This window comes from Antechinus flavipes, chromosome 4 (genome assembly GCF_016432865.1).
Source record: "Antechinus flavipes isolate AdamAnt ecotype Samford, QLD, Australia chromosome 4, AdamAnt_v2, whole genome shotgun sequence".
Taxonomy (NCBI): Eukaryota; Metazoa; Chordata; class Mammalia; order Dasyuromorphia; family Dasyuridae; genus Antechinus; species Antechinus flavipes.
In genome coordinates, this window is record NC_067401.1 from 258,318,940 (window position 1) to 258,339,661 (window position 20,722).

Genomic DNA, 20,722 nt, shown 5'->3' on the forward strand with positions numbered 1-20,722 from the left:
CACAAACCCAAGATGAAACCCTTAGTTCCTATAAAATAATGTTATCTATAATGTAAATTTCAGCTATGTTGTTGTGGTGGGGTTTTTTAATCAGATCTAGCCATTTCTCCTGATTTTATTTTTTTAATTTCATTTTACTGTATTTTCAGGCCCATCTTATCTTATAATTGTCTTAAAATTATCTCCTTCCCTACTCATTGAAACACTGCCCTTTCCTCCCAAAATCCCATTACAAATATTATAGTCAAGCAAAACAAATTCCTACATTGGCCATGTTCAGAAATAAAAAACAACCACCAAAAAAACCTAAGCCTTAATATATACTCCAAATCCATCACCTATCTGTATTATAGGTAGTTTATTTCATCATCAGTTTGATGGGATTATGGTTTGTCATTATGTTAATCAAAGTTGTTAAGTCTTTCGAAGTTGTTTGTCTTTGTAGTTTTGCTGTGATTGTATAAATCATTCTGTTCAGATCACTTCATGCAAGTTCTTGTAAGTTTTCCTGGGTTACAATGAAACTATCTCCTTAAGTAATTTCTTATTACACAGTGATATTCCATCATATTTATATCCCATAACTTATTCAGGTATTTCCCAATTGATGGGTACTCTTTAGTTTCCAATTCTTTGCCATCACAAAAATATTACTATTAATAATTTTGTATATACAGATCCTTTTCCTTTTTATTTTTAATCTTTCTAAGATATAGCCAAAATAGCAATATCACTGGGTATATGCAGTTCAAATTTTGGGGCATAGTTTCAAATTGCTTTTCAGAATGGTTGGACTAGTTTACAATTTCAACAGCACATTAGTGTCCCTATTTTCCCACATACTCCCAAGCAACTTAGCCAATCTAATGAATGTGAGATGGCACAGTAGTTGTTTTCATCAATAATTTAAAGCATTTTTCACTTGACTATTGATAGCTTGGATTTCTTACTTTAAAAACTGTTCATAGTTTGAACATTTGAAATTTTATCTATCAGGGAATGACACATAAATTTGAATCAGTTACCTATATATATTCTTGAATTAAGACCTTTATCAAAGAAAATACCTGCCGAGATTTTTTTAAATAAAAAAGTAATGTTGAAATGTGAAAATGGGAATGAACAAAATGAAAAAAATTTCCCCAGTTTCCTGTTTCTTTTATAATTTAGCAGAATTGATATTATTTATATACAAACTTTTTAATTATATACAACCAAAATTGTCTGCTTTATCTTTTGTGAAAGTCTGGCTCTGATTTTATTGTGAATCCTTCCCCATCTGACAGTTAATTTCTTCCATGGTCCTCTAATTTGTTAATGATGTTATCCTTTGTTTCCAAATGAGTACATGATTCATGATTTGGAACTTTCTTGGTGTAACACATATGACATTGGTTTATATCTTGTTTCAGCTGGACTGCTTTTTAATTTTCCCAACAGTTTGGTCAAATAGTGAGTTCTCAACCCCAGTAGTTTTCATTTGAGTCTGTCAAATACTGGACCATTAACTCTTATGGTCTACCTATTGTGCCTAATTTATACCATTTTCCTCTTTATTTCTTATTCAGTACCAAATTGTTTTGGGATTATGGTTTTATAGTATAGGTTGAAATCTGAAACTGCTGCTGCAGCTTTTCCTTCCTATACCCCAACATGATCTCCTGGAAATCCACTTTCCTGAATTGTTGACTGAACAAGTTTTGAAGTTTTTCTTGGGTTGCAGAAATTCTTAACCTGATAAACTGAATTACACTGAAATGTTTCATTTATTAATTTTTACCTCTGGATTTTAAGCAATGGTACTGTCAGTTATAAAAAATTGTTTTTAAGTACACTAAAAAAAGAAAAAAGAAATCTGAAACTGCTAGAGTTTTCTTTCCCCTTTTTTTCTCCTCCACTGATTCTCTTGATATTGCTAACTTTTTGTTCCTCTGGGTAAATGTTAATATTTCTTTTTCTTTCTGTATATAAAATAATCCCTTGGTAATTTTACTGGTATGGCACTGAATAAGCAAATTAATTTTGGTAATTAATGTCACCAATTAAATAAATCTGCCTTTATGTATAGAGTATTTTATAGATATATTTATTTAGCTCCTGTATGTATTTTGGCAGATAGTCTCCAAAATTTTTTATTTTATAAATAGTTATTTTAAGTGGGATTTTTCTGTCTCTTTACTGGGTGATGTTTGTTAATAAATAAACATGTTCATGTTTTGAGTGGGTTTATTTTATATTCTGCAGCTTGACTGATTTATTAGTTCTTTTACATAGTTTGTAGTTGACTCTGGATTTTCTAAGTTAACCATTATATCATCTCCAAAAAATGATCATCATGTTTTCCTTTTTGTCTGTGCTTTCCCTTCCTCTTGTTTATTTTTCTTGTCTTATTGCTATAGCTAGGATTTATTTCCAGTACTGTATTGAATAGTAATAGGGATAATGAACATCTTTTCTTTATTCCTGATCTTGCTGGAAAGGTCTTTAACTTTCCTCCATTACAAGTGGTGCTTGCTTTTGATTTTAGGTAGGTACTATTAATCATTTTAAGGAAAGGTCCATTTATTTATTCCTATGTTTCTTTAAACAGGAATCAGTCTTTCATTTTGTCAAAAGCTTTCCCCACCTCCCTATCTATTGATGTAATTATATGGATCTGATTGGTTTTGTTCTTAATATGGTCAGTTTTCCTAATATTGAACTAGTCTTGCATTCCTGTTATAAATCCAGCCAGGTCATAATGTATCATCCTTATGTTTTCTTAAATTTCCTTGCCAATAGTTTTTTCCCCTCTGTCTTGATTCTCCTTGTTTTAAACCAGTAAGACCACATTTACATTGTAGAAGAAATTTGGAAGGTTCCTTTTTTATTTTTTCCCCCCAAATTAGTTTTTTTTTTTTTTAACTGTTTCATACATTTGCTTGTTTAGTTCTCATCTCCCTACCCCCTCTTTAGGAGTTCATTTATGATTCGTTCAATTTCTTTTTTCTAAAATGGGATTATTTCAGGACTCTTTTTGGTTCTATTCATCTAGGCAATTTGTTGTAAATAATCATCCATTTAATTTAGTTTGTCAATTTTGGTGGCATATTTTGGGAGAAATAGCTCCTACTTATATTAATTCTTTGTTGTGAATTTACCCTTTTTCATTTTTATGCTAGTAATTTGATTTTCTTTTAAAAAATCAAAAGTTAGTTATTGGCTTATTTATTATTTTTCAGAAACAAGATACTTGTTTTATTTATTTGATGTATTTTTATTCCCCCCCCCCCTTGCTTTCAGTTTTGTTAATCACTTCATTATTTATTTGGGGATTTCAAATTTGTTAATTTTTTTTAGGTTGTTTTTTAGTTATATGCCTAATTTGTTAATCTGTTCCTTCTTTCTTTTACTGATAAAGGGATTTAGTGATATAAATATGTTTCACCCTACATACTGCCATACCTGCATTCCAGACATTTTGCTGTATTTTTAATGAAATTATTAATTACTTCTATAATTTATTCTTTGATCTATTCTTTCTCTGGGATTAAGTTAGTTTTCAATTAATTTGAAATTCTTGCTTCAAAGACCGTTTTCAATATTTTTTATTACATTATGTTTGATAAAATATTCATAATATAGGAAGGCTTTAATTAGTGAATATTTTTGTAAAGAAACAATGTGCACTGAGCATTAGGTTTATTCCATTCTTTTCCCATTCATTATTCTTCAAAGATTTATCATATCTAATTTTTCCAAACTTTTCTTTAGGTACTTCATTTCTTTCTCATAGTTATTGTTCTTTCTCAGATTGTTATTGTTGCTGTTATCTTTATGTCAGAGATAAATTGAAGCCCTTCTTCCCCTCCCCCCACAATTAAAGTTTAACTATTTTCTCTTGAAACTCATTTAACTTTTCCTTTAAGAATTTAGACACTAAGCCATTTTGATGCCTATATATTTGATATCGACATTAGTTGCTCTCTGTGATACCTTTAAGCAAAATGTAAATTTCTCTTTTTATTTCTAAAATTAGGTCTATTTTTGATGTTGTTTAATGAGGTCAATTCTTCCCATTCACATATACAGTTAAGATCAATATGTATTTCCCTGCATTCTGTTCTTATACTTTTTCTTTTTTTTTTCATCTATTCCTACCCCTTCATTAGGTTCCACATACATTTCTGTTTACTTTTTGCCTCTCACTCTTCTTCTCTATAAATTTATCTTCTATTTCTCTGTTGGGTGAAATATATTTCTGTACCCAGATGTGTTTACGTATATATGTAAACTCCTTCTCCTTCAACTAGTTTAGATGACAGTGTTAACAATAAGGTCTACAGCCCTCCTCCCTTTCCTTATTACATAAACTTTTGCTTATGAGATAGTTTTCCCATTCTTCCCCTCTTCCATCCAGTCTTCCCTGACCTCTTCTGTTTTGTTTTATTCTCTTCACATTGTCAGAACATCACATTCATTCCAAGGCCTTCTTTCTAATTATAGTTCCTCCCTTATCCCTGATTATAATAGAATTCTTAGGGGATACAGGTGGTATTTCCCCATATAAGAATATAAGCAGTTTAGCTTTTGTTTAGTCCCTTGTGGTTGCACTCTCAAGTTTATTTTTATGTGTCTTGTAATTCATGGGTTAGTATATCAAATTTTCTGTTCAATTCTATTTTTGTTTGTTTTCATTAGGAATGCATAGAATTTCTCTGTTTTGTTAAAGTTCCCCTTTTTACTCCTTGGGATTATGTTCAGTTTTACTTAGTTTTTCTTGGTAGTAAGCCCAGTAAAGTATTGCATTTCAATTTTTTTGTTTCTTTATAGTGGAAGCTCCTAATTCTTCTGTGATTTTGATTGTGACTTGAATTCTTTCTTTCTGTTTTGAAATGTTTTTCCTTGGATTTGGGAAATCTAGATTGTAACTTTAGTGTTCCTGGGAAGTATTTGTTTTCCAAGTTATCTGTTGTTCACTATGACATATCTTATGTTACTATTATTTTGTTCTTTTAATTCTATTCTGATATTTTTTCATGTTTTGCGTCATTAGCTTCTCTTTGGTTGATTCTAATGTTCATGGTGTTAAGTAATTTTATTTTATTAGGTAAGGTTTTGTACCATTTCCAAGCTACGAATTCTCTTTTAATGTTTATTTCATAGCTTCATTTGCTTAATCATTTTCCTCCACCCATTTTGTCTTAAAAATCATTTTCAAACAATTAAAAAAACCCTCTTGTTTTATCTCTTTTAGGATTTATATTTGCACTTGTGCCCAAGCAACACTTTTCTTTGAGGCATTGCTTTTAGATATTTTGAAGTAATTTTTTTTCTTTTGGATTTCTTTATCAAGATTTGGTGTAGTACATTTTCTGTATCTTTTTCAAGGAGGTAGAAGTAGGAAGCCTGGAGCTGGGATAGATAGCTATATTTTTCTTTGTTGCTTTGCTGTATTGATTCCATCTCTTTCTCTTGATTTTATTTTTTGTGTGTGCTGTTGTCTCTTTTTCACATAGTAGAGAATATGATAATTTATCTACCATCTCTATTGTAGATTGATGGCCTTAAAATGCCATTTGAGCTATTCTGTTTTGCATTCATTTCTTCTCTATCTACATAGAGAAGATGATTTGGGTTTCAAGATGATTTGGGTTAGCTGAATCTCTTGCTAATAACTCTATACATTTCTCCTCCCCCAACTTCTTTTCAGTTTATGAGGTAATAGTGCCATTCAATTATCCAACTAACCTTTTCAGACTTTATTTCCTATTATACCTCATTCATACACTGTATTTTGAAGTCAAATGGTACTTCTGGTTGTTCTCTGATCTTGATTTTCTACCATAGCTGGGGGCATGCTTCAAAAAAGCTTTTTTCCCATTCATTCATTCTATGCTTAGACTGTTTCTCAGAAGTCAGGCCTTCTGTTGTCTAGACCATTCCTAGTATTGTAAGACCTACTAGAAGACTTGGCATGCATTTCACTAGCATAGTCTTCAAGAATCTGTGAAGATGAGGCATCAGTAACTTTTTGTGTGATATGTTAATCAAAAAAGCTAGTGCAACTTAAACCTTTATTTAAAAAAAAATATTCAGAAGGAAGGAGATATCTATACTTTTTCCCAGATTATACTACATTTGGAGTATTATGTACAGTTTGGGGTACTTTACACTAGGAAGGTCATTGACAAGCTAAAACATATATATATATATATATAAAATCTGTAGAAGAATTGAGGTTCATGACATTTTGCTTAAGTTCATGAATTTAAAACCCTGCATTAAACCCTAGAAATCGCCTAATATATAATATAATTAGTATATATTATAATATATAGTATATAATTATTATATATCACATATAATTCTTTCGTTTTACAGATAAGGAAGCTAAGGCCCAAAGAGATTAAATATGTCTATCATGTCAGAGTTAAGCAAAAGAGCTGGTATTTGAAGTTGTTTTTCTTAAAATCCAGTCTTGTTTCCACAAAACTGATTTTTTTTTTTAACTTCAAATTTTGGCATAAGTATTATTTGGTGAAAGGCAGAAGAATATTTCAGCTTCTTAGAAAAGGTGATTGGAGTAAGAGCTGCCAAATCTTCCAGTGAAGGTTTAATGAATGCTTATGTCAGATTCCACAAAGGATTCCGCAGATAGTGGCAATTAAATGATCTCTGAGGTCCATTATAAAATTGATGTTCTTTATATTTTCTGCGATATTTTTCAGCAAAGAAGATACATATTGAGGTTAATTCATGAGGAAAATCACCCAACCTTTTGGGGGGAGAAAGGGATGTTGGGGAGGGATTGTAAGAAGACTAGGAAGATAGTTCAGAAGAGGGGGGCAGGATATGAAGGGGATATGTATCAAGATCAGACTTGCACTGTAAGATCTGTTTGACTAAATGGTATCTAACCAAGCAAACAGACCTCCTAGTAAAGTGGGGCTGACTTGACATTCTGAAAGCTTGTATATGTCCTCTGATATTCATAAGTAATACAACCTTAAACAAGAGATAGCAGCAAAACCCAAAAGAATTATCCGAATATCTTAACAGGGCCCAGAAATTTCCTAAAAAAATGTTCAGTCTTGCCCTAACACAAAGCTCGAAATTGGGAAGTAACACTGTAAGAATGAACAGACAATTTCATCGTGATTTTTATATAGTGAAAGTTATATCCAACACATAAATTTAGAAGAAGATAATAGCTCCAAAACATCCAATATCAAAGTCACGAAGAAAAATTACAGTTTGTACACAGTACTCAACTGTAACTCCTGGAAATAATGAAACAAGAGTTTTGCTGTTATTTTGTATTTTAAGTTTTTATTGACTTCATGAAAAAACAAGAAATATTAAAACAAAGCCAGAAGTTGGGGGGAAAGGGAAGAGTAGAAGTAATTATTATTTTTTTTTTTCTCCCTGAGGCAGTTGGGGTTAAGTGATTTGCTGGAAGTCCCATAGGTAGGAAGTATTAAGTGTCTGGAGTCAAATTTGAACTCGGGTCCTCCTGACCTTAGGGCCAGTGCTCTATCCACTTCGCCCATCTAACTGGTGAAGTAATTATCACCAAAAACAAAATAAAAACAAAAATTCATCTGGGGAATAAAATATGAGAGAGAATTTAAGAATCATTAAATAACCTGGTGGTGCAATGAACAAGGTCAAGGTACTTTGGAGTTCATCTAAATCCTGCCTTAGACTCTTGTCAGTGTGATCTTATGCAAGTCACTTAACCTGGTTGTCTCAGTTTCCTCATCTGTAAAATGGAGATAATAGTGGTACCTAATTCCCAGGATGGTTGTAAAGAATCAGAAAGGATAATATTTGTAAAATGCTTAGCACAGTGGCTGACACACAATAACCACTATAAATTATCATGAGTGTTCTTGTAAATTGTGACTGACTACCACCACTCCCCTAAAAAAAAAAAAAAAAAAAAGAGCTTTGACATCATTTTCACAGAAATCATAAGATTGCCCATTTCTTATAGAACCAAAGAACAAAGTAGAAATAGAATCCATAAGTCACTTTCTGAAACCCCAAAATGAAAACTTCCAGGAATGTTGTAACTAAAATTCCAAATCTTTAGATCAAAGAAAAACATATTGTAAGCCAGAAAGAATTCAAGTGCTGAGGATCACACAAAATTTAGGAGTGTGTGGAACTTAGCTAGCAAAACAAGATTATAATCCTATAGGACAAAAATATACTTAAAATGAAATAAAGAACTTTTAAGGATTCCTTCTGTATAGGAAAAACTAAAGCTAAATGAAAAAAAACTTTCAAACACTGGAGTCCAGAGAAAATAAAAAAATTAAGATTGAGAATGAGACCTTTACATTCTAATGGGGGAAGATTTTTGTAAACTGATGGTGAAACAACAAGCACTTTCAAAGTTCTTAAGATCTCTGATCACAGCAATGATCAACTATGATTCGAGAAACAGTTAATGGACTCGGTACAGATTGAGACATTTTTGGACATGATTACTGTGGGAGTTTGATTTTACATTTTTATTACAAGAATTTTGCTTTTCTTTTTCATTGAGAGGTTGGAGTAGAGGTGGAAGGGGAAAAAGTGCAATTTATTAGTTGGAGGGGAATTTTTTTTTATTATTTTTTATTAAGGACAATGCTTCCTGAGAAGAATTAAACAGTACATTAGAAAGATAATCAATTGGTAGAGACCACTTGAGATATTCTATAGTGTGGTCTAAGACAGAAGTCTCAGCTGAACTAGATTAAAATGTAATTGGGAAGTATTTAGCAATAACAAAATACAGTGGAATAATACAGGTAATAGTAATAAATGGTTTTCTAAGTCTATATGTAGCTTGTAGGCATTCTTGTTTTTGTTTTAGTGGCCTTGTTTTCTAATTGTTTGATAGCCACTAGCCTAAGGTATGACTTTACTAGTATGTAGTTGGTGTGGATTATGAAAAACTGTTGAATTAAGGAAATTGAAGAATGTATGTTTACAATATTGGAGGGTTAAAAAACATGAATATTGAAGATCCCAGAGAAAATATCATATAGCATAGCCTTCAAAGGAGGAATGATTATCTTAGTGCATTGAGATGGAGGATTATCTGGAATTAGCGATGGAAAATTTGGCATCCTCAGGAGAAATATGGACATATTGAAACCAATTTTTTTAATGAATGACTTGTTTAGAAGAATGAATAACAGCAGAATGATGCTAAAAATGATGATAGTATTTATGTAGGATTTTAAGATTGGTAGAGTGCTTTAATCTATTATCTCATTTGATCCTAACAAAAACTTTTTGAAGCTAATGCTATTACTATTCTCATTTTACAGTGAAACTGGCTGAGACATTTAGTAAAGTGAGTCATGATTTTAGCTCAAATCTTTTTAATTCCGAGACCACTTTTGTTCATTGTCTCACTGAATAAATAGGTTACATCTAAGATGATGAGACTTGATGACTTTAATTAAGGAAACTAGTACAATGTTGAAGATGGGAGGGAGATGAGATTGATTGAATTGAGTTGCAGGTAATGGGGAAGGGTGATAGCTCAATAAGCAAAACTTCAGATTGCAAGGAAATTTGAGGAATTAACTGACAACAGGGTTTGAAGTGGAATCTGGAGAAATTCTACAGGTGTTCTTAATACTATTTTGGACTGTTTTTGCTACTATAAATATACTATGTACTATAAATAAAGCATTTCAATGAATCTGTGATCTTATTAATATATACAAGTACTCTCTCCAGGTGATGGATCCAGATTGCAACTCATTGGATCTTCTTATCATATACAGCTCTTTCTCATATTCTCCTTGTAAATCTTCCAAAGGAAACCCAAGAAGTTTCTGCTAAGACTCTTAATTGTATTGAGAACATTAAAATAAAGGCTGTCTATCATACCTCGTGCATGGCTGTGATTCATTACATTTTCTAGCCATAGATCTCTTTGATGTCCTTTTTCTCAGCTTCTTGAAGGCTGTTTTCTTTAGTAATGTACTTCCCCCATTAGTAGGAATTTTCAATTTCAAAAGACTGGGAACTGCGACTTTGAACTTTTCTATAAGGGAAAGAAATATAGGAATTTGGCTTTTGTGCTGTTACTAATGTTCTAGTTTGAATGGTCAAATAAAGTGCTAAGGGTTTATATCACACTGTTAAAAAATGTTGTTTGGATAAGTGCTTATATGAATTTTCTTAGGTTTCAAAAAGAACTAATAAATTTAGTCCAAAATTGAATAATCTGTTCCAATTTTAAGCTTAAAAACTTGAAGCAATCTCTCTACATTGGGACTTGCTCTGTTTGGCTTTTTAATCTATAAAGTCTTCATAGAATATCTACTTGCTGTTCCTGGAATGATAAACATCTATATAGGGATATAATAGCATAGTAGCATGTTAAGTACTTATCCTGGAAATTATTGAAGGTATTGTGGAACCATCATAGGGTCTTGAGAGTAGTGATTTTTTAATTTGTAGAAACATTTTTGCTAGGAAGCCAAAAATAAAAAAAAAAAGTTAAAGTTATATATGTAAAATTAGCACACAGCAATATTCTACTATCCATAATGAACTGAAGTATGTTGGACTTTGTGTGTTTAATATTATGTAGGTGTTACATTTTATACTTGTGAAATTGTTGCTTATTTTAAAGCAAAATTTAGAGATTATGTTAGAGTGGAAAGTTTAATAATACATTGCATATGTTCTTTCTCATTTATTAATTATGTACTTTGTGCTAGGAACTGAAAGTAAATTCCCTAAACTCTGGTGCGTGGTGGGGAACAGATAACATGTAATGTGTCTCCATCTTTTTCTTAATTCTCCTTGTTTCCCCATCTCTAAAATAAAACAAGATAACCTTTTAAGTTTTTGTTTATTTTGTTTTGTTTTTCCAGTGCTCTTAATTTCTTTCTTTTTTTTTTAAATTTAAATTTTATTTTATTTAATAATAACTTTGTATTGACAGGATCCATGCCAGGATAATTTTTTACAACATTATCCCTTGCACTGGCTTATGTTTCGATTTTTTCCCCTCCCTCCCTCCACCTCCCCCCAAGATGGCAAGCAGTCCTATACATGTCAAATATGTTGCAGTATATCCTAGATACAATACATATTTGCAGAACCGAACAGTTCTCCTGTTGCAGTGCTCTTAATTTCTGATCCATATTTTAAATCTTTATATTTGACCTCCATACCAGCAGCATACTCTCACTTTGAAATGATTCCCATGTAACACTTATCAAGTCATATCATGACTTCAACTAAGTCTGTCGCATTATTGGTCTCCTGGCCCCCGGCACTAACTTTATAAAGTGATTTCACTATATTTTATACTAAACTCAGGGTGCCAGGGGATATTTATTAAACCCTCTTGTTGTGATAGTCTAGTAGGCTCAGGAGTCAAAGACTCTCTTTAATAACCAAAAAAAAAAGTAAGTGAATGCATTTGTTCCAATGTTGGTGTTATGTGGTCTGTAGCATTTTGAATTTACTGTATGTAGAGAGAATTGTGATAAAGATGATCAGTAACAAGATAGTTGTGTGTGGTATATATGATCAAATATAAAAATAGATACATAATAGGAAAGGAATGCATTTTGTTAAGTCTTAACAAAAAGCCAACAGGGTTTAATTTTAAGTAAAAACTCAGACCACTTCATGGATGCCTACTTTAAGGAAAACAAGGCTGTTTCCAAAAATGACAAATATTGGTGTATTTTGGAGTAGAAAAGAAGAATTTAACAAAGATGGAGCTTATTTTCATGAACTTATTTTTATATATTGGTGTCAATGGGCAATAACAAATGTCATAAGACTTTCAAGAAAACCAAGTTTATTACTAGAGAAATGGGTTCCTATTTTTTTACACTTGTTTACATTTTTATAATAGGACAAAGGGAGGAGGGGATATCGGGAAGAGGTATAATATGGGAAGAGCAACAAACTTGAGAAAGCCTAGACTATTGGGGAGGGGAGCGGGCTCAGAGAGAGAGGAGCCCCCTTGGAAACTGCTAACACTATGAAAATAGTTGGCTCTGTTTATCCGCAAAGGACCTAAAACTGCCCAAGTATTATCCTAGCTAGTCTCAAATTGGTTAGCACCTGTCTTGCCTTTTCAAGGACACATAGGGAGTCTAGTTTGGGGTACACAACTACAAATTATGTCAGCTGGTAGGCGAATTCATCCTTGACACATTCAGGGCCCTCTGCGTGATCTACATCCAGTGTTTCTGAAAAATAATAACTTAACAAGTTCAGGAGATCCTCTTAATAGCCCATAACAGTAGTATAATCTGAGAAAAAAACTTTGTGATATAGTAGAACACAGTAATTCCAAAGGAAACCTAAAAATTGCTTTCTCAGACGGCATCAAAAAGTGGGAGATAGGAAAGTGTTTCATCCAAAAAAATTAGTAAGACATTTCAAATAAAATACTAAAAGAACATTTGAAAGTTATTTCAAGGACACCTTGTTCAAAGATTAATTTCCTATCTCAAAAGAAATAGCGATAGCAAGACTTTTTCATTGGCATAGATTTTTTTTTTTCCCCAAGAAATATATATTATCCACCATGGCTAGCTTTTCTGTAGTGATTAATAAATGCACATTCAACAGTCATTTATTAATTGAATATTTTGTGCTAGGAACTGAAAGTAGATCCCCTAAACCTACTGGGGTAAGGAGCAGGTAATATGTTTCTCCATTTTTTTTTTTAAGTTTCTGGATTTTTATGTTGGGGAATTTTCATTTATTTATTTATTTATTTGTTTGTTTAGTGAGAAAAATATGGTTAGAATGTTTGCTTTGGTGAGTAAAACAAGAGTTTAAGTAAATTTTTAAAAAAGCTTATGACAAATTTAATTGAGTTTTTCCCACCCTATTCATTGTTCTCTAAAGTTCTTATTTTTGTAATAATAGTAGTAAAAGACAAGTATATTTTTGGGTCTTTGAAGAAAGTATGGGGTAGTATTATCTTTTGTAAATTTGTTGTAACATCAACAAAGTACTATTATTATTTTAGTTTAGTTGATTAGCACAAAGTGTTGATGAGGTCCGGGTTATGGTTCATTTCCTACATAGATCAGCTCTCTCTCTCTCTCTCTCCCCGTGGTGCCACAACTTTGCTATCTAATGTAGCAGTCAGCCTTCCAAGTGTGTGCTGTTGGTCCCAAAAGACTCCAGGTAAGAGCATAGCTAAATCACCGGAGGAAGTTTCATATGTGAAAATCTAACCTAAAATCAGGAATGACAATGCATCAAGGTACTTAAAGATAAATGCCTAAATAAAATTCAGGTTGCTTGTTCAGTTAGATTGCTATTCTTAGCTTAAATTCTCAATCTCAGAGTACATAGGAGAATTGACAATAATCTGTTCTTTCTAGACACAACTGCTGTTTCTGCTTTCTTTTGTTTTCATATCTATCAGTCATTCTTAATTAAATTTGCATTTCCTTTAGAAAAAGCATGGCTTTGATTTGGTGCTACTTTATTGTTTTTAAGTTTCCTGAATATTATGTTAAAATAACTTAGAGTATGTCCTGGATTCCATTTTATAGGTAAGAGAGTGTCACTTTAATGCAAAAGTCATTACTAGTATATCTGATTTGCTGGTATCACATGAAATAGTTTTAATGCAAAAAATGCATTGTTTTAATGAAATTTTATCTGTGGAGCTGGTGATTTTTATCAGGAAATACTAGTAAGATTCCAAACACATATATTGGAGTTGAAGAAATACTTAATGTCCAACAATTTAAATAGCTTTCTATTGTATTTTAATTTTAGTATTTAGTAAACACAGCAGTAAATTCCTCAGAAACAGTATTATTGTTTTGTTTACTTATTAATAAAACTATAGCTTTGAAAATTTCCCTTTTAGCTTGAGTAAATTTGCAGATGACACAATTTTATGATTTAAGACATTTTTTTGAGGGGAAAAGGTTGAAAAAGACAAAAGTTGCTTATTACATTTTGAATGATTAATCAACAGTACTAACTTACCAAAGTCTGCTTAGCCATCTTGATTTGCTTGTATTTTTGTCATTTTGATATTTGGTTTTCCTATTGTTTCCTGTTAGTACATTATTATCCTTAATAACCTGTTGAAATTATTGTAGGATTCCTTTAACAAATTTGAGTATAATCTCCAAGTAGTTATTTTTGTACAGGAAACATTACAGTGTTCTGTTAATACCCAGGTAATCCCTGGTAAAATTTTCAGATTGGGCAATTACTGAGTTTACTACTTTTACTTACTTTAGTGTTCCCTATTTTAAACTTTTTCTACAAAGTTACATGACGTAAAACTAGCTTTGTTGTCTTAAGAAGAATTAGAATTCAAGAGAAGAATCATTTCACCACTAGAATTGTTTTGACATTTTAGGTTTTGCTGAACTGATGAGAACAGATTTCCTTCAAAACAATAGTAGATTGATCTTAGTTAACTTTTTCCCCATGTACTCTATCCTTAGACTTCCAGGGACAATAAAAAGTCTGTGAAGGAGTAAAGCAAATTTGCCTACTTAATTTTTTAAACAATTCTACATACTATTTTGGGGGGACAAAAATAGTCTATATTGCTTTACTTTGTTAGATGCTCAGATATAACATTGCTAAGTTTTGCTTTAGTCGAAGAGGAGAGGAACCTGGAACCAGAGGCTAGTGAAGAGAGTCATCTGAAAGCCCATTCATTATTTGAAGGTATTGTACTTAATACAGATCCTCTATTTACTTTAACATTTTGGGGGGCAAAGATCTCTGATTTTGATTTTCTTTTAATGGGAATACCATTTGGTATCACTATGTTATGTGTCAACACTTGCTTTGGCAGGATTATAGAAATGATGGAGACATTTTGAACTAAAGGCTAATGTTATTAAACTGGCTGATAACCCTAAAATTAGTGAATGAATAGAATATATCTGTATTGATAACTTAGCAAGAATAGTTTGTTTTAAAGTAACAATTGTCCTCATGATGCTTTTAGTCTATCAAAATGATTAAATTTTGATGATAAATTTTGCCTGTTTACTTACCTTTTCCCAAAGCCAATCTTTGTAAATGTATTAGTTATATTTAATCCTTGCTTGGTTAGGAAGCTCGCATGTTCCTAATGGAAGTATTGGGATAGACATAATATATTTATTTGTTAATCATTGATAAAAGATTAGCAGTGACACAATTCATGATATTTCTGAACTTTAGTCAAGGTCCAAAAAACAGCCATCAATAAATTCATTGGGATTTGTTGTGGAAATTAAAGTTATGTGTAGCTTTTAAACTTGTACCTTACTGAGAACCTTTATGGGGGGAGGGAGAGAGCAGAGATTGCTCCTCTTAGAAATTCTCTTACTGAGATGTCTAATAAACTAAAGACTAGAGATAGTTGGTAGCGAAAAGGCTTTGAGCTGGGATTCTCAGAACTTGGGTTTAAATCCTAGTTTGTTAGTCTCGTGATCTTGAGCAAGTCATTTAACCTTTGTAGTCTCAGTTGCAAGGTGAAGAAGTTGAACTAGGTAATGTCTTCCATTTCTCATTGTTCAGTCATTTTAGTTGTGTCCGACTCTTAGTGAACTAATTTGGGATTTTCTTGGCAAAGACATTGGAGTGCTTTGTCATTTCCTTTTCCGGTTCATTTTTTAGATGAGGAAACTGAGACAAACCAGGATTAAGTGACTTGCCCAGGGTTACACAGCTAGTGTCAGGCCAGATTGGAACTGAAGAAGAAAATTCTTCCTGACGCCAGGTCTGGCACTCAATCTACTGTCCCTCTAGCTGCCTCTTGTAGTTTTATAATAATATAAATATCTAAGAAATAGGATTATAATCGACAGAAAGACAACTAGATGAATTTGCTAAGAGAAATGGCCCTCAACTTATAGAATGTGTTCCAAAAGTTTGTGTTATTCTGTCAGTAGAAAAAATAACTGAAATTATTGGTAGGAAACCTGGCCAGACCTCAAAAATCTTACCTCTAATCTATAATATACCAGAACTAACTTAAATTGTTAATCCCTTAGAACAGTCATGGAGTATAAGAATAAGAGGTTTTTTCCTATCTCATTCCTAGTTGAAGGATCAACTCTTATTTAGAAAAAGTTACTAGTAGGTAACATTTCTTTTTAGCATTTTTCCACTTCCCTTTCTGGACTACTATTACCACTAGTAACTGATACCAATTAAGTCCAGTAGGACTACTAGTTGCGTCATACTTCCTCTCCTCCCACTGTAGCATTTTACTTAGACTTCCTTTGTTCTGTAAGTATACATTTATAGTACTTTTAATATAAGATTAAGGTTTTTATGAACTGTCCCTGTGACTCAATTTGAGATTTTATCCCTCTAGGCTATATATATAGATATATAGATATATATTTTCTCCCTTCCCCGCTCCCCAGTTCTAGTGAGGTTTTTTAGTTTTCAGGAGGGAAATAGTCTTTAAAAAATGAATGACATGCCCTTAGCCAGGGGGTTATTACTTGGTTTTGGTTTTTTAAGATACTTATCAATCTAAATGAATAATAACTGGTAGAATTTCTAATAATATAACAAAATTACTTATATTTTCATTTCATTTGGGGGGGAAATTATTTTTTGGGTATGAGGCCAGTAGGCCTGCCCTACTGTATGTACTGTGAGCTATAAGTACTTTTCATAGGTTGGTTTCTTCCTTTTCCAAACTCAGAGATTCTTCAGGTTTTTTTAATCATAATTCCCATAGCATAAACTCTGGCAGTGAGGGGGGTGGAGCAAAGGAAAACAAGGCATTCATAATGAATGTATTGAGTGTGAGTGGGTGGGCTGCTTTTATTTCCCTATATAAAGAGATATTAACCTTAGTAATCTAACTTAAGCTTCTGTTGCAATAGGAATAGATTATTACAGTGAATATCTTTAATCCACTCAGTAAAAAGTATACTTGACCAAATTATTAAAACAAACAAACATGCCTCATTAAACATTTAAAGCAGATATTGCTAATTCCTTTTTTTTTTTTTTTAAATAACTTTTTATTGACAGAACCCATGCCAGGGTAATTTTTTACAACATTATCTCTTGCACTCACTTCTGTTTTGATTTTTCCCCTCCCCTAGATAGCAAGCAGTCCTATACATGTTAAATAGGTTACAATAGATATTGCTAATTCCATTTGATTTCTTAACTTTTAACCTTAGGGTCAATTAACTATGGTCCCTGATCAAGCAAGGGTTTTTTGTTGTTTTCCAGCAGTTTACCAGTGTTTTCAATCTAGTAAATTATGGCATCTGTGCTGTCTGTTAACCAAAGAACTCACCTGGCCACATGTAGTTCCAGATCTAGTAACCTTGCTACTCAGTCCCTTGAAATAGCATATAATAATGTTTTTATATTGTAGCAAGTCATCTGGGAATCTTAAAGAATAAAATTCATGTGAATGTGTTGAGATTTTATTTTTGGTGAGTGCTTCCTGAGTTTTATCTCAGAATTCACATTTTTAAATCTTCCTTGCTTTTCTCTTTCCCCCCCAAATTCTTAATATTGAAATAAATTGCCTGCCGTTTCTCATTGATGACCTCATTTTCTGTTGTTTGTGGAATGCTACACAACTATTTCCCAGAGATGAAGAATCCCTAGAGGAAATATTTATTATTCCATCTTCTAATAATTATAATGTTTATTTTAAATTTAAATAGTATAAGTACACATAATTGATATCCTAGTAATTTGGTTTTCTTTTTCTGTCTTTGCAGGATTCATTGTGATCCACAACCCAAAGGAGAGGCTTCATCCATTAAGTTCCTAGTCATAGCATTAATAAATAACAGTGTACACTCCAGAATCAACTTTCTGCAGCACCATCAGAAAAGACTATTATCACCTTTAGGTTATCATTAAGGAGGATCAACTTTTAGAGAGCAATGTAATTTTGATAGTAAAATAATAATGATTAGAAAAGATAGAAATAGCTGTTTTGTAGTATTATGAAAGGAACAAGGAGGTTAATTAGAATTGTTAAGAATTCAATTTAAAATCATTTTCCTTTTTCCTTGCTCTAAAATTTTATAGAATTAATTATAATGGTCACAATATTTTGAAGTTCTAAGGCCTCTCCAGGATAATAGCACTTCAGATCAAGTTTGTGCAGCATACCAATTGAATTACCTTCAGTGAGAGAGAATTATATTATTTGTTAAATCCTCCTACTTAGCTGAGAAACAGCTGCTTTTGTGATGTTGGGGAAATGGCATCTATTCCATAAAAGACTTTTTTTTTTATACATGCCTCATTTATTTTGTCTTTCAATAAAGTGTTAATTTACAAATAACTAAATTTTGTGTTCAAGTTTATCTTTAAATGTTTTTTGTAACGTGTGTATTGACATATTTGGGAAGTTCTTAGAGCTTAGAGATGGTAAAGATCTTGGAAATCATATAGCCTCAGCTTTCCTTTTTTAAACAGAATGGGGTCCAAGAGTAAAGAGACCTACCCACAGTCATAAAATAAGACTGTAGTAGCCAAGATTTATGGCTACCAACCCAGTGAGTTTTTCTGTATATCTGTATGATAGAAAAGAAGAAAACAGAAATGGTGAATATCTTTAATATATGTAAATATATGCCTACCCAAAGGGTGAAAATCACTATTCTTTTTGGACTAGGGATTAATATTCTTTTGAGGCTCAGGTCTGTAGAATATAAATATAATGTCTTTCCTTTTTTTTGCCTCAAGAAAGTTATTGAGTTCTGTCACTGGAAATGTTCATTTAAAGGTTCTGCAAGCTTGTCTTATGTACGTTAAGTGATTCACATATTAAATAAGCAAATGGACTTGACCTCAAGGATACCTTTTTACTGAGATTATGGTGCTTTGGATACCTCATAGTTCTCCCATGGTGCTTGACTCATTACCATTACCATTCTTCATACTTTAAAAACTCCATACATAAGTCCGTGGTTCTTGCTCATCTTCATTCAGAAATTGTAAACAAAAATGAAAAAATTGGCAAAGACTAGGCGTTCAAAGCATGTATTTCCATTTAAATATTATTGCATCTTCAAATAAAATTTAAAACTGTTGTCCTAGTTTTATTTAAGGATTAGGAGTTATTTTAAGGACTTAAATGGAAAAAAAGAATTTTATTAAAAGAAACATTTCCTTTATAAAACACTTTAAAAACATGATATTTTTTAAAGAAAGGGGTTAGAGATATGGCCTCTATATTGTGTTAAATTGACTTTGTGTTATAGGACTGATCCTATTTATTTGGTTGTATTTTCTTATCTTTGCTTTGGTGGAGAAAGTGAAGTTCCAGAACTAATTGAGTTTATGAATTTATAGGTAGATCACTAACATTAAGGTCATAATACCATTAGGAGGCTTTCTGGTTGGCTGAGAGGAAAATTCGATTTGGCATCAAGTCAATAAGCATTTATTTAATCCCTAATATGTGCCAAGCATTGGAGGTGCAAAAACAAAAATGAAATAATTCCTATCCTCTTGGGAGCTAGCTTTGTTGTTGAAGGAGGGTAGGGGATCATGTACACATATGTTAATATATGTAAAATCATCAAAAGGGGAAAATTTTAGTTTGAAATGGGTGTCTTTTGCTGGGATAATCTTATTATCTGAAGCTTTGAAGTAGAAGACCCATTGGGGTTATTATGGCTGGAATATTGGATGCAAAGGCTTAGAACTTAATTTAGAACCAAAATAGCTTTTTCTTTTCTCCCTACTTGTCCCCCTTGCTTTGAAAGTTACTTCCTTCTTACTTCTGTCATATTTAAGCTAGGCTTAAAGACCTCTTCCTATACTAGGCCTTCCCTAATCCACCCTTCTTTTCTTTCCTTCTCCTCTAGTGCTGCCAGCACCCCATACCATGGATCATGTATCTATGTATGCATGTATATGTTGTGTGTGTATATATTATATCTTTTCCTCTAATAGAATCTAAGCTTCTTGGGCACAGATAACTGGTTTTTGTCTTTATATCCCTAGTCTATATAGCATGATGTCTAGTGCAAAATTGGTCCTTAATAAATGTGTTGATTTGTTGTGCTGGGACTTAAAAGAATCCTACCCTGCTATTCTATTTCTGAATTGCATGCTTTTTTCCCTTGTAAAATATACCCTGGAAATATATTGTATATAGATGATATAAAAGGAGAAAGAAAAAGTAGTTAGGAAATGACAATGACTGTGAAAGTGACAGAAAATGTGTCCCGGGGAAATATATTGTTTGGTTTCTGGTATTGCATGTCTTTGAACTTTGGGTGTCACATCAGCCCAGAATTCAGAAAGGTCCAGTAGGTTTATACTTTAGATTGGGGGCCAAGCATCAGGGAAATAAAAAATACAGACAAAAGAGCCTGGACCTGAAGGCAATGTTCTCTAATGGTCTGAGGCTTTGGTTCTCAAAGTCTGGTCCAGAGCATCCTGAGGAATCTCTGAAGTCTTTTCAGAGAGTCTACAAATTCATAATTGGTTTTTATTTTTAATGTGATCAATATCTGTAACTATAACCCACATAAACAAAAACTCTTTGGAGAGATCCTCAATCATTTTTAATAGGATAAAGATATTGAGAACAAAAGTTTGAGGACCACTGGTTTAAGGTAAATTTAACATTTAAATAAACTACTTGCCACCTTTTTCCACCATCCACTCATTCAGCCTCTCATAATTGGCCTTTCAATTTCACTGTTGTGCTCAAACAGCTTTCTAAACTCATGTAATTAGCAGCTCTGACTCCTGAGTAGGCACC

At 32.3% G+C, this 20,722-nt stretch overlaps 1 protein-coding gene across 3 annotated transcripts in view; it reads left to right on the top strand.

The window, feature by feature from the left end:
* Positions 1 to 20,722, top strand: part of ZNF292 (zinc finger protein 292) — a 93,090-nt gene that overhangs the window by 17,389 nt on the left and 54,979 nt on the right. The window contains exons 2-4 of one of the 3 annotated variants that reach the window (XR_007953583.1): positions 13,120 to 13,164; positions 14,611 to 14,682; positions 17,712 to 18,291. The exons of 1 other annotated variant lie outside the window; for it this stretch is intronic. The gene's annotated coding sequence lies outside the window, so the exon portion shown is untranslated. Of the gene's footprint in view, positions 1 to 13,119; positions 13,165 to 14,610; positions 14,683 to 17,711; positions 18,292 to 20,722 lie in introns of those variants that run through there. One more of the 3 variants, XR_007953584.1, reaches the window with a different exon arrangement.